This window comes from Myotis daubentonii, chromosome 2 (genome assembly GCF_963259705.1).
Source record: "Myotis daubentonii chromosome 2, mMyoDau2.1, whole genome shotgun sequence".
In the NCBI taxonomy this organism is placed as follows: domain Eukaryota; kingdom Metazoa; phylum Chordata; class Mammalia; order Chiroptera; family Vespertilionidae; genus Myotis; species Myotis daubentonii.
Window position 1 is genome coordinate 152176171 of NC_081841.1, and position 10422 is coordinate 152186592.

Below are 10422 nucleotides of genomic sequence, written 5' to 3' on the forward strand. Positions count from 1 at the left end.
AGGCCAAGCTGATTCATAAATCTAAACAGTAAGAGATGGGGTGTGAACCCTGAGCCTTGCAAAGGATCTTTACATGCACTAATTAGACAATAAAATATGAGGTATAAAAGCATCACTTTATTCTAAAATATTGACAAATCTCTATATCTACTATGGACTAATGGATTTTGTAATGCATGTGTTTGTCCTTTTTGTTTTTAACCTAGAAAAGATTTCATTAAAAATATTTGTTTTGACCCCTTCACACCTGGGATGCAGCCCAAATTTGAAAAGTTGCTGTAATTCCAGGGCCAGCTACATAATAGTAGCTGGGCCTGATATAACACAAAATTGTAGGATCCTGTGCTAAAATCAAGGAGATTTGGAAATCCTGAGAACCAGGTAGAAGAGTTAAGCCTTGATGTAATAGAAAATAAAAACATATTGGAGTTCCACTACATTGCTGAGCAAGAAAATTGCATGACAACAATGGTGTGATAAGAAGAGCAACTTGAGAATGGGACCCAGTATGGGAAAAGCAATTGGAACAAGATGGAGAATGGGCTGAAGGGACAGATACAATGTTCCAGATGGGAAAGTGGTAAATTTTAGGGTAGTGGTAAAAATTGTGATCGTTGGGAGAAATGTGTAGGTAAGGACAAAACCAAATGAATTTTCAAGAACAAACATGACAGGCTTTTGTAATATTTGGATACGAGGAAATATGAAGATGACAAACCAGCAAATGCATAGTATCATAAAGTTACACAGATTCTCTAATTTTTTCAAACATAGGAAAATTTTGTTATGTCCTCAGATGCCCTTAAATTAGCTGGAGTACTTTCCCAGTTGTACCATTCAGGGTATTAAATATTATGAACCATCTTAAAATTTTGTATTTTAATATTGGTTTCATAAACTTGATTTTTGAGTTGAAATACCAGTACTTTTCAATTAAAACTAAAACAACATATCCCAAAAGAGTGCATTTTCTTATTTTTAAATTGCCCAATAAAGCATATTATGCATATTTTAAAATTAAATATAAAGCAATAGAAAATTTGGTAACTTAATTGCAAGGAAGCTTGGTTATAAAAGAAAAGAAAATCAATACAATTGAGGAGTAATTTATAGTTATATAATTATTGGGGTTTTTGCTCTTATAATACTTACATGCTAAATTTGAATTTGAAAAGCTTCTTCATTTAAATGTAATCTTGATTGTTAAAAGAGTAAATTGAAATGCAATACATACATATAAAGAAAAAAGTAAACTTTGTCAGCATTAAATTAGATAGCTCTTTCAAACAATTATATTCTAACTAGAGGCCCGATGCACAAAGATTTGTTTAAGAATGGACCTTCCTTCCCCTGGCTGCTGGCACCACCTTCGCTCCAGCCCGGAGCCGCCTTTCTGCCTTCCCACGCTGCCCAGAGGCAGGGAGCAGCTGGGGCAGTGCGGAATTCCTGCATCGTCACCATGGCGACGATGCAAGCATCCTGCCCCCTGCTGCTTGGTGCCTGTGCATGCAAAATAACCTGTCATCTTTGTTGGGTTAATTTGCATACTCACTCCTGATTGGCTGGTGGGCATGGTGAAAGTATGGTCAATTTGCATCTTTCTCTTTTATTAGTGTAGATAAAAATATATTGGTCACAGCAGTACCAAAAAACATGTGTATGCAGTTTCTTGTCATATATCAAAAGATCCCACAATTTATTCAGCCCTCGTGATAAGTTTTGATGACTCTTTTTGCTTCAGTCATAACATTCTTCTAAAACACAACTGAAATTAATTTCCAGAAAAAAGGTTCTAAAATATTCTTTACATGTGCTAAGTCCTGCCATTATGTTATTTTTAGAATGATTGTAAAGATGATGAATTGAAATAATACATTTAAATTGCACCCTTTCTCAAACGTGTTGAAAATCACAATGAATAAAAGTAAAATAAGCATGAAAATAAATAAGCAATAAAGAATTTCCAGAAATATTAAAGAATACCATGGTTGCATGTATGTATTTTAATTAAAGGTCATTAGGAAGAGATGCCCAGAGATCAATATAATGAGACTGCGGTAAACTTTTGCAGCACAGATATCCCTAAAGAAACAATGACCATGGGGAGTGTTCTTCCCATTTTAAACAAAGCTCCATATGCCTTCAATTCGGGGACTTTCATCAGAAGCACACTGCCTAGCTTCAGTTGCCATTACATGGTAGAAGGAGAAAAGGGATTTCTGAGGGAGCCAAAGCCTAAACTATTTAGAGGTTTATAGAGTAAAGTCAACATCTCTGAATCGCAATTTTAAGCAAATGGGTAGTCAGTGCAGACTGTGGAAAATTGGTATTATGCACTCCCTGTGGCTTGTACCACTTAGTTGCTGAGCCGCAGAATTCAGCCCATGTAGAAGCTTCTGGGTGGTACTGAACGCTGGGGCGATACTAAGGGAAATAAAGCCAATGTTCATCCAAGCATACCTTCAACCCAAACTTTACAATCGTTTGGATGAGTGCAGTGCACAATCTAAGGAAAAAGCTTAACAACTGGAGACAGAAAACTGAGAAAAAGTTCGAAGTTGCACACCTCACTCTCGGTTCACTTCTGCTTTCACTAAGTAATTAGAGTCTGAACAGACGTTAAAGAGACGAATGCCAACATTTAGATTTTGCTCCAAGTAAAAAAAAGAGGAAAATGGATTATTCATTGTGAATGAGTCATATGTGTCATAGGGGGCGAAGAGATGAAACTATGTGTGAACTACCCTTTTATACTGTTTCTCAGGTCCAATCCTTCAGTTGGCATATATAGATTTCATGAACAGGCAAAGCACGTTGTTGTTGTTTTTAATATATATCTTATTGATTTTTTTTACAGAGAGGAAGGGAGAGGGATAGAGAGTTAGAAACATCGATGAGAGAGAAACATCGATCAGCTGCTTCCTGCATACACCCCACTGGGGATGCGCCCGCAACCAAGGTACATGCCCTTGACCAGAATCGAACCTGTGACCCTTCACTCCACAGGCCAACGCTCTATTCACTGAGCCAAACCAGTTAGGGCCAAAGCACGTTGTTTTATATGGTAAATGGTACATGAAAAGTCCTAGGAAAAATAATAAATTATTTGACACATTTCTAGCTTGATGCCTCATCTTTTCATCCTCCTATTGTCTGCATTTTGTAAAACTTCTGTACTCAAACTAACCTCTTCAAACCAAAAAATTTCCATCAAAAAATACTTTCATCCACACAGAACTTATGTCAAGGATAATAATAAAAGCATTATTCTTTCTAAGGTTTTTGACATTTTAAACATAAATAATGATTAAGTTTTTATTGGTTTAAGAAAAGGATATTCAGGGACCCAGATATGCAATAATTTTATAACCATCTTTTGTAAAGAAATTGCATAGAATATTTAGTAAATTCCAATTGTGTAACCCAGTGAAATTGGTTTTATATCTCCTATACATTTTATAAGCATTTCTCTCTTGGTAATTTTTCCCCCCTCACTTATTTAACAACTACAAAAAAAAAGTGGTGTGAACAATTGAAGTGGCCGGGTCAAATTAGAAAGTGAGAACAAGGATTCAGATAAGCTATTTTCCCTCCATGCTATTCTTAAAAGAACACACCTATCAAAGATATATAATCAAAGATAACATACAAAATCCAGGGTCAGTTCCCCACCTTAGTGGCAGCTCCCCCATGCCCCATAGTCCTTGTTTCTCATGGAAAGGCTCCCACTCGTTACTTGTCTTAATTCCCTGCACAGAGTAAGAAATATGACAGGTTAGAGAAACCCAGAGCACGGGCTAAATGCCAAGGAGGTTGGAGGTAACCTTGCCAATGCATCCAACACATACAAACACACAGTTCCAGTGCTACTTACATACTCCAGTTTGTACTTTTTTGTCATCACCTGCCACACCACAGGAGGGAGACACTATTACTGTCAAAGTGATACTGTTGTGTGTTTTTTCTCTTTAAGATCAATATACCATCGTGGCTGAAATACAGTAGTAGTATGAGTTGTTACTATCCAAATGTTATTCTTTATTCTTTTATTTATTTAACTAGCATTTTTAGGGACACAGATAAAGAATAAAAAGCTGTCACTTTTATCAGTACTACTACTAACATAACTAGTATCATTACATACACTATTATTAATAATAATAATGAGTCGAAATGGAATAATGCTGTCAGGCATTCTGCTAAGTACTTTGGATTTATTAGCTTGTTCAATTCTAACAAAAATTATCTGGGGATATGGGATATGAATGTCCCCATTTCACAGAAGAATTCAGCTTAAAGAGGCTAAGTCATGTGCTCAAAGACAAATCAAACCTCAGGGGGAAGGTAGGGGAGGGTGGGGTTAGGGGAAAAGATCAACCAAAGGACGTGTATGCATGCACATAAGCCTAACCAATGGACACAGACACCAGGGGGGTGAGGGCATGAGTGAGGGGGGTTGGGGGGAGCTGGTGATGGGGGGGGATAAGGACACATATGTAATACCTTAATCGATAAAGAAATTAAAAAAAATTCAAACCATTTTTATCACATTTCTTAAGATGCATGCTCTTACGTAGTCCCATCCAACCCTGAACTGAGTTTGACACTGTAACTTCTATAAACCAATAGAATATAGTGAAAGTGATTATGCACAAGTTTGAGATCTAAGCCTTAAGAAGTCATGGCAAGTTTGTCTTTGGCACACTTGGTACACTGAGCCACCATATTAAAAGTCCAGCTGTTACCGGTGGAAGTGGAATTCTTGGGGTACCATTGGAACAAGCATTTCTGGAGGCCCCCACAAGAGGAAAAGGTATTTTAGAAAGTTTTATTTATGTGGAATTACACCACTGAGTTTCTAAAGTCCTATTTTCCTTTACCCCCCCCCCCCCCATGACCCCAAGGAAGAAGTGTAACTGGGGCTTCAGCAGAGCTAAAATCAGAGCCAGTATCCAGACTTTCTTTCCATGTTAGAGCAATGTCCAATCCAGCATCAGCTAGTTTAGCTTGTGTTTCCTACTGAAGTCCATCAGTCCATTGCAAGTGGGGCCTACGGGACCACGTGGCTACAAAGGAGTCACAGGTGAATGCAAGAGAGTCAAGAGAGTCCAGGGCCAAGAGCCAACAGCACCAGAGCGATAAGAAAGAGAATTCCGTTGTTCAGGGGATTATGCTTTCCCATATTTTCATGGGTTTGCAGTGGCCACACCCATTTTGGTCAGTGATCTCTGTTTCCAGGTTTGACTGATAGTAAGCTCCTTCCCTATGTCACCCCAGCTTCACTGTGAATGAGTCTATCTCCCTTTTGTTGGATCCCTCAATGTTTTGCAGAGAATGGGCCTCTGCTTCCCTGGGGAGTACAAAGTGGCAGCTTCCTGGTGAAGCTGCCCTAATGACATGCCTAGTGTCTGGCTTCTTTGCTCTTTTCCTATTATTAACTAGCTAATTACAATGGTATCACACTTATCCTGCTGGAGAGATCAGGTGTAAAGAACACATTGACAACAACATAGAGAAAGAGAGAAGCCTTGAGACCATGAAAAATGAGAAGGACTCTGGCTTTCAGCTGTCCCTGACACGGTGTCAGATATATGAATGAGCCATCCTAGATATCCCCAACTTGTGAGCTCCCAGATAATTATAGTTTAGATAGCATCATATGGAGTACAAAAACTTCCCAGCTTACTTTCATAACCCATAGAGTTTGTGAGAGATAAAATTATAATTTTGTTTAACCATTAAGTTTTGGGTAGGAAACTTAACCACTGACAAAACCACTTAGTTCCAAACATGGGCCATTTCTTTAGAAAATGAAGAGTAACTCAGATATTGTATCCAAGTGCCACAGAATTGGTACATCATAAATAGGGAGTTCTTACCTTCTTAGTATTGGGACATATTTGCATATACCTGACTAGATATAGAGTTGCTATGGGATCAGTGACTGGAATCATTTTCTACACTCCCTATACCTTTTGAATGCAAGTATCTATTGTGGTTCTTCTGCTCTATATGTTTTCTCCCCATTGTATGCTAGATATATATGCATGGTGGGGAGAAGGTAGGTAGGGCAGATAACTTGTCTCTTTAGATCATAGCTCTTCAGATAAAAAAAGAAAAAAAGGAACAACACTTAAAGAAGCCTCATCTGTAAGTAGGCCTGATTTGGGTGAGATTTTTAATCCTGATGGCAAAAGTAAAGTGAGCTTTGGGGGGAGGGGGTAACACTTGGTATATAGAAGTACGGTGAATTAATAGGGATCAGATGGAGGACTGTATGGCTAATATCCAAAGTTGATCTCTCAAAAAAACGTATTTCCCATATTAATGCCCTCATATAGTTTCTCCAAATCAAATCTGGGCTGGCTATATGTCTTTAACAATACATGGCAAAATGGTTCTCTGCCAATTTGAGACTGGAGCTTTAAGAAAGCTTGCCATTCCTTGTTCATGCATCTGTGAGATGATGTGTAATAAACTGGGCTACCCAATGGAGAGGACATATAGAGAGGGAAAGTTATGTAACTGCTTGGAGAAAAACCTAACTCACCAGTTTTCCTCTGCCTCCAGGCTTCCCAGTATCCTGGCTGGCCAATATTCCAGTTATTCCCATCAAGTTTCCAAATGGCTGCATCCCCATCCAACAAGACTGAGCAAAGAACTGCCCAATGGAACCCAATCAACCATAAAATCAGGAATGATGACGACAAGTTTCTTGTCTTATGTTGCTATGTTTTGAGGGGGTCTGCTACATAGAAATATGTATCTGAAAGTGTCTTATCTGCTTTGGGGGTTACTTTACTTCCTTTGCTGAAATAACATGTCTTGTCCAACCACTACTCACTACTTTCTGAATTCCACTCCCTTTGGGCCCGAGTCTAACTTACCTCAGCATATATTTTTAAAATTATATATATATATATATATATATATATATATATATATATATATATATATATATAAAATCAAATATATATATGATTTTCTTTCCTAATAGCTAGATTTCTAAAACTAAAATCTTACAGAATGAGTGACTTGCAACTGCTTTTTGAAAACTATTTCTGTTGGCTAAGCTGCTTTCCCCATATAAGAATTGTGAAAGGGATCACTCTTCATGAAGTCTAATCAGCTAAGAGTCATCAGGATCAAACCTGAAGTTTAGCAGAATGACAGTTGTAGACTCGCTGCAGGTGACATATTTCCAGAGGAAATGTGGAATGCCACTCTGTAAGAGGAAGACAGGAAGCTTCTTTTTTAAAGGTTTGGTTCATGTTGACGTATTCTGAGGAAGGTCTGAGTGAAGCAGGGTGTTTCTAAGGAGGGAGAAATACTGACTAACCAGGGACTGGTGTTGTGTCAAGGCAAGGACAGTTTAACAATTAGGTATTTTCTATAATTCATGAAAATAGCCAAGTGGGTTTGGGGCCTCATTTGCAAGAAAGCAATAATCACTCAAAAAGAGGGTCATTAAGGTATTTTACAATTACTGCATGACTATGTGAAAAGCAATGTGTTCTCTTAATCCTGCATGTGGTCTTGCTTATCCTCTCAGCCTGAATAATGGCAGTGCTTTTGTTTTCTCAATCCAAACTGATTTTTATTCTTTCTACCTCACATAAGTCTGTTCTACTTTTACATCTTTTTTAAAAAAATGTATTTTATTGATTTTTTACAGAGAGAAAGGGAGAGAGATAGAGAGTTAGAAACATCGATGAGAGAGAAACATCGATCAGCCACCTCCTGCACATCTCCTACTGGGGATGTGAGCGCAACCCAGGTACATGCCCTTGACCGGAATCGAACCTGGGACCTTTCAGTCCGCAGGCCGACGCTCTATCCACTAAGCCAAACCAGTTTCGGCTACTTTTACATCTTGAAATTGTGTATTTAAAAACATGCTAAATATAACTTTAATGTAAAAAGTAATTTTAAAATTCTACTTTTTATTTTTCCTCACTACAGCTTATGAAATTGGCTAGATTAAAAAGCACTGTTATGTACAGCTCTTGTCAGATAAACTACATACATTATTTGTTTTATTTTTAAATTAAAATTTTATTTTTCAGTTTTATTGAGATATAATTGACACATAAGATTGCATTAGTTTAATGTATACAATATATTGATGTGATATATGTATACATTGCAAAATAATTGCCACAGTAAGTTAGTTTTATCACCTTACATTTTTTTTCTTGTGATAACACTTTTAAAATCTACTGTTTTAGCAACTTTTAAATATACAACAACGTATTGTTAACTATAATCACCACACTGCACATTGCTTCCCCAGAATTTATGTATTTATCTGAATTAGTTTAATTGTAATTCATAAATAACTTCCACAAATATATTTTAATCATCTACTAGGTTATGTATAGAGGTTTTAAATGAACAGATAGCACTGATGATCCATAAAACTTTTATCTATTTATTCCAGTCCAGTTCTCTTTTTAATTTTTGTTTTAATTTATTGATTTAAGAGAAAGAAAGAGAAGCATTGATTTGTGGTTCCACTTATTCATGCATTCATTGGTTGATTCTTGTATGTGTCCTGCCTGAGAAAGAACCCACGACATTGGTGTATCAGGGTGATGCCCTCACCCAATGAGTTACCAGGTCATGACTAGTCCAGTCCTTTTTTTTTATTTAGTTAAATACTTAATTTAGTGATATGATTGTAGGTCAAATTATGTATACCAATTTAGAAAGTCCTAAATCTCAAATAAATTTAGTAGAATTACTTCTAAAGATGCACAGCAGATGTGATGTAAATATGGATGTAATCATTCTCAAGTGCTAGAACCTTTTTCACAGTCTTTGACTACACAGTAGAAAATTATCACACACCATCTGGTTTGTGTTATATCTATATGGCAATTTCTCCAATATAAATTGTTCAAGGACATTCTTTCTCTAAGCTCCCTAATGTGCAAAATCTAATATAGGCTTAACATTACCATATATAAATAATTAGCATTGTTTATATCAGACAACTGAAAAACAAAGTTATAAATTTCAAGCATGATTTCCATAATGAATGTACCATTAATATGAAAATGAGTACTTTACTAAAAATTTAAATTTTGGAGAACAATGGAGTTCTTTTATTATTAAGAATCAGTTTCTGAATGACACTAGACTGATAATTTTATTTTTTCTGTATACTTGATTCATATTTGAAGTGAATTTATCATTTCTCTTTTCTGTTCAGTATATTTCTACCATAAGATTGTAGCTAAGCAATTCTTTTATGTGTTTTGAAGATGAGCCTTATATGAAAAAAGGTTTTATGCATCAACCATTACCAATGGGTTTTATTTCTGACTTAGAACTTTAAAAGCATAAGTTGTTATTTGGGGATGATTTTAATGTAAAATGACTAAAATTTTAGAAGTTTAACTTTTCTTATTTTCCCTGAATTGTTGGTTATCTCTTTTGTATTAAATTTGTGTCCATGATAAAGTAAAATTATAGGAATAATTTCCAGAAAATGTTGACAATATAGAAATAACTTTAAAAAAAACAATTAAGCAATCTGGTTAGTGTCATGAAGACAAAATGATAGATTGACATAAACAGTCATTCTCAAGTAATTGGTTTGTCATGTTATAGAAACATCTAGAAATGATGTTATTAAAGTAAAAGTATCAAAGTAAAGAAAATGAATTAGATGTTCTTTGTAGCAGAAACAATAGTGATAAAACAAGAATCAGACTGACATCAGCCTTCTCATCAGCAGCAGTGGTTGTTAGAGAGCAACAAAATACTGCTTTAAGTTTCTGATGGAAATGATTTTTAAATTAATGTTAATATTAAACTAATTTACTTTGGACATTCAAAAACTCACAAACTTCAATCCTTACAAATATTTTAGGAAGTTCTTTAGAATGTACTTCATCAAAATTAGATACTAAATCCAAAAAGCCAAGGATATAGAATCCAAAAAAAAATAATGTCTTCCCCAGTGAAGTAAAAAACAGGAAGTCACATGTGAACGGCTCTGCAGGAGGCAGGAGAACATTTATTTCAGGTTGGATAGGAAGGGGACCCCAACAAACACATAGCTCTGATGGGAAAAGAGTTGATATGAAATCGTATGCTGAGATTTCAGGACAAATTCATAAGGTAACAAATTTAAAAAAATCAATTCAGGGTTAAAGAATAGAGATATTTGGGTTAAAATTATTAAAATTGATGAAATTAGATCAACCAAGAGATAAATCAAATTAGATAATTTAGGAATTAGTAAGTAATAGGAAAATCTCAGATAGTAAATAGTGCGGATAAGGTCAATAAAGCATTAAATTTGGCAGGAAGGGATTTTCTTTCTAGCTTCAAGGATGCCCGAGGACTTGATCTTTATTCCAATCATCCTTCAAATCCCAATTCAAGGTATTTATTTATACCAGCATCTTTGGA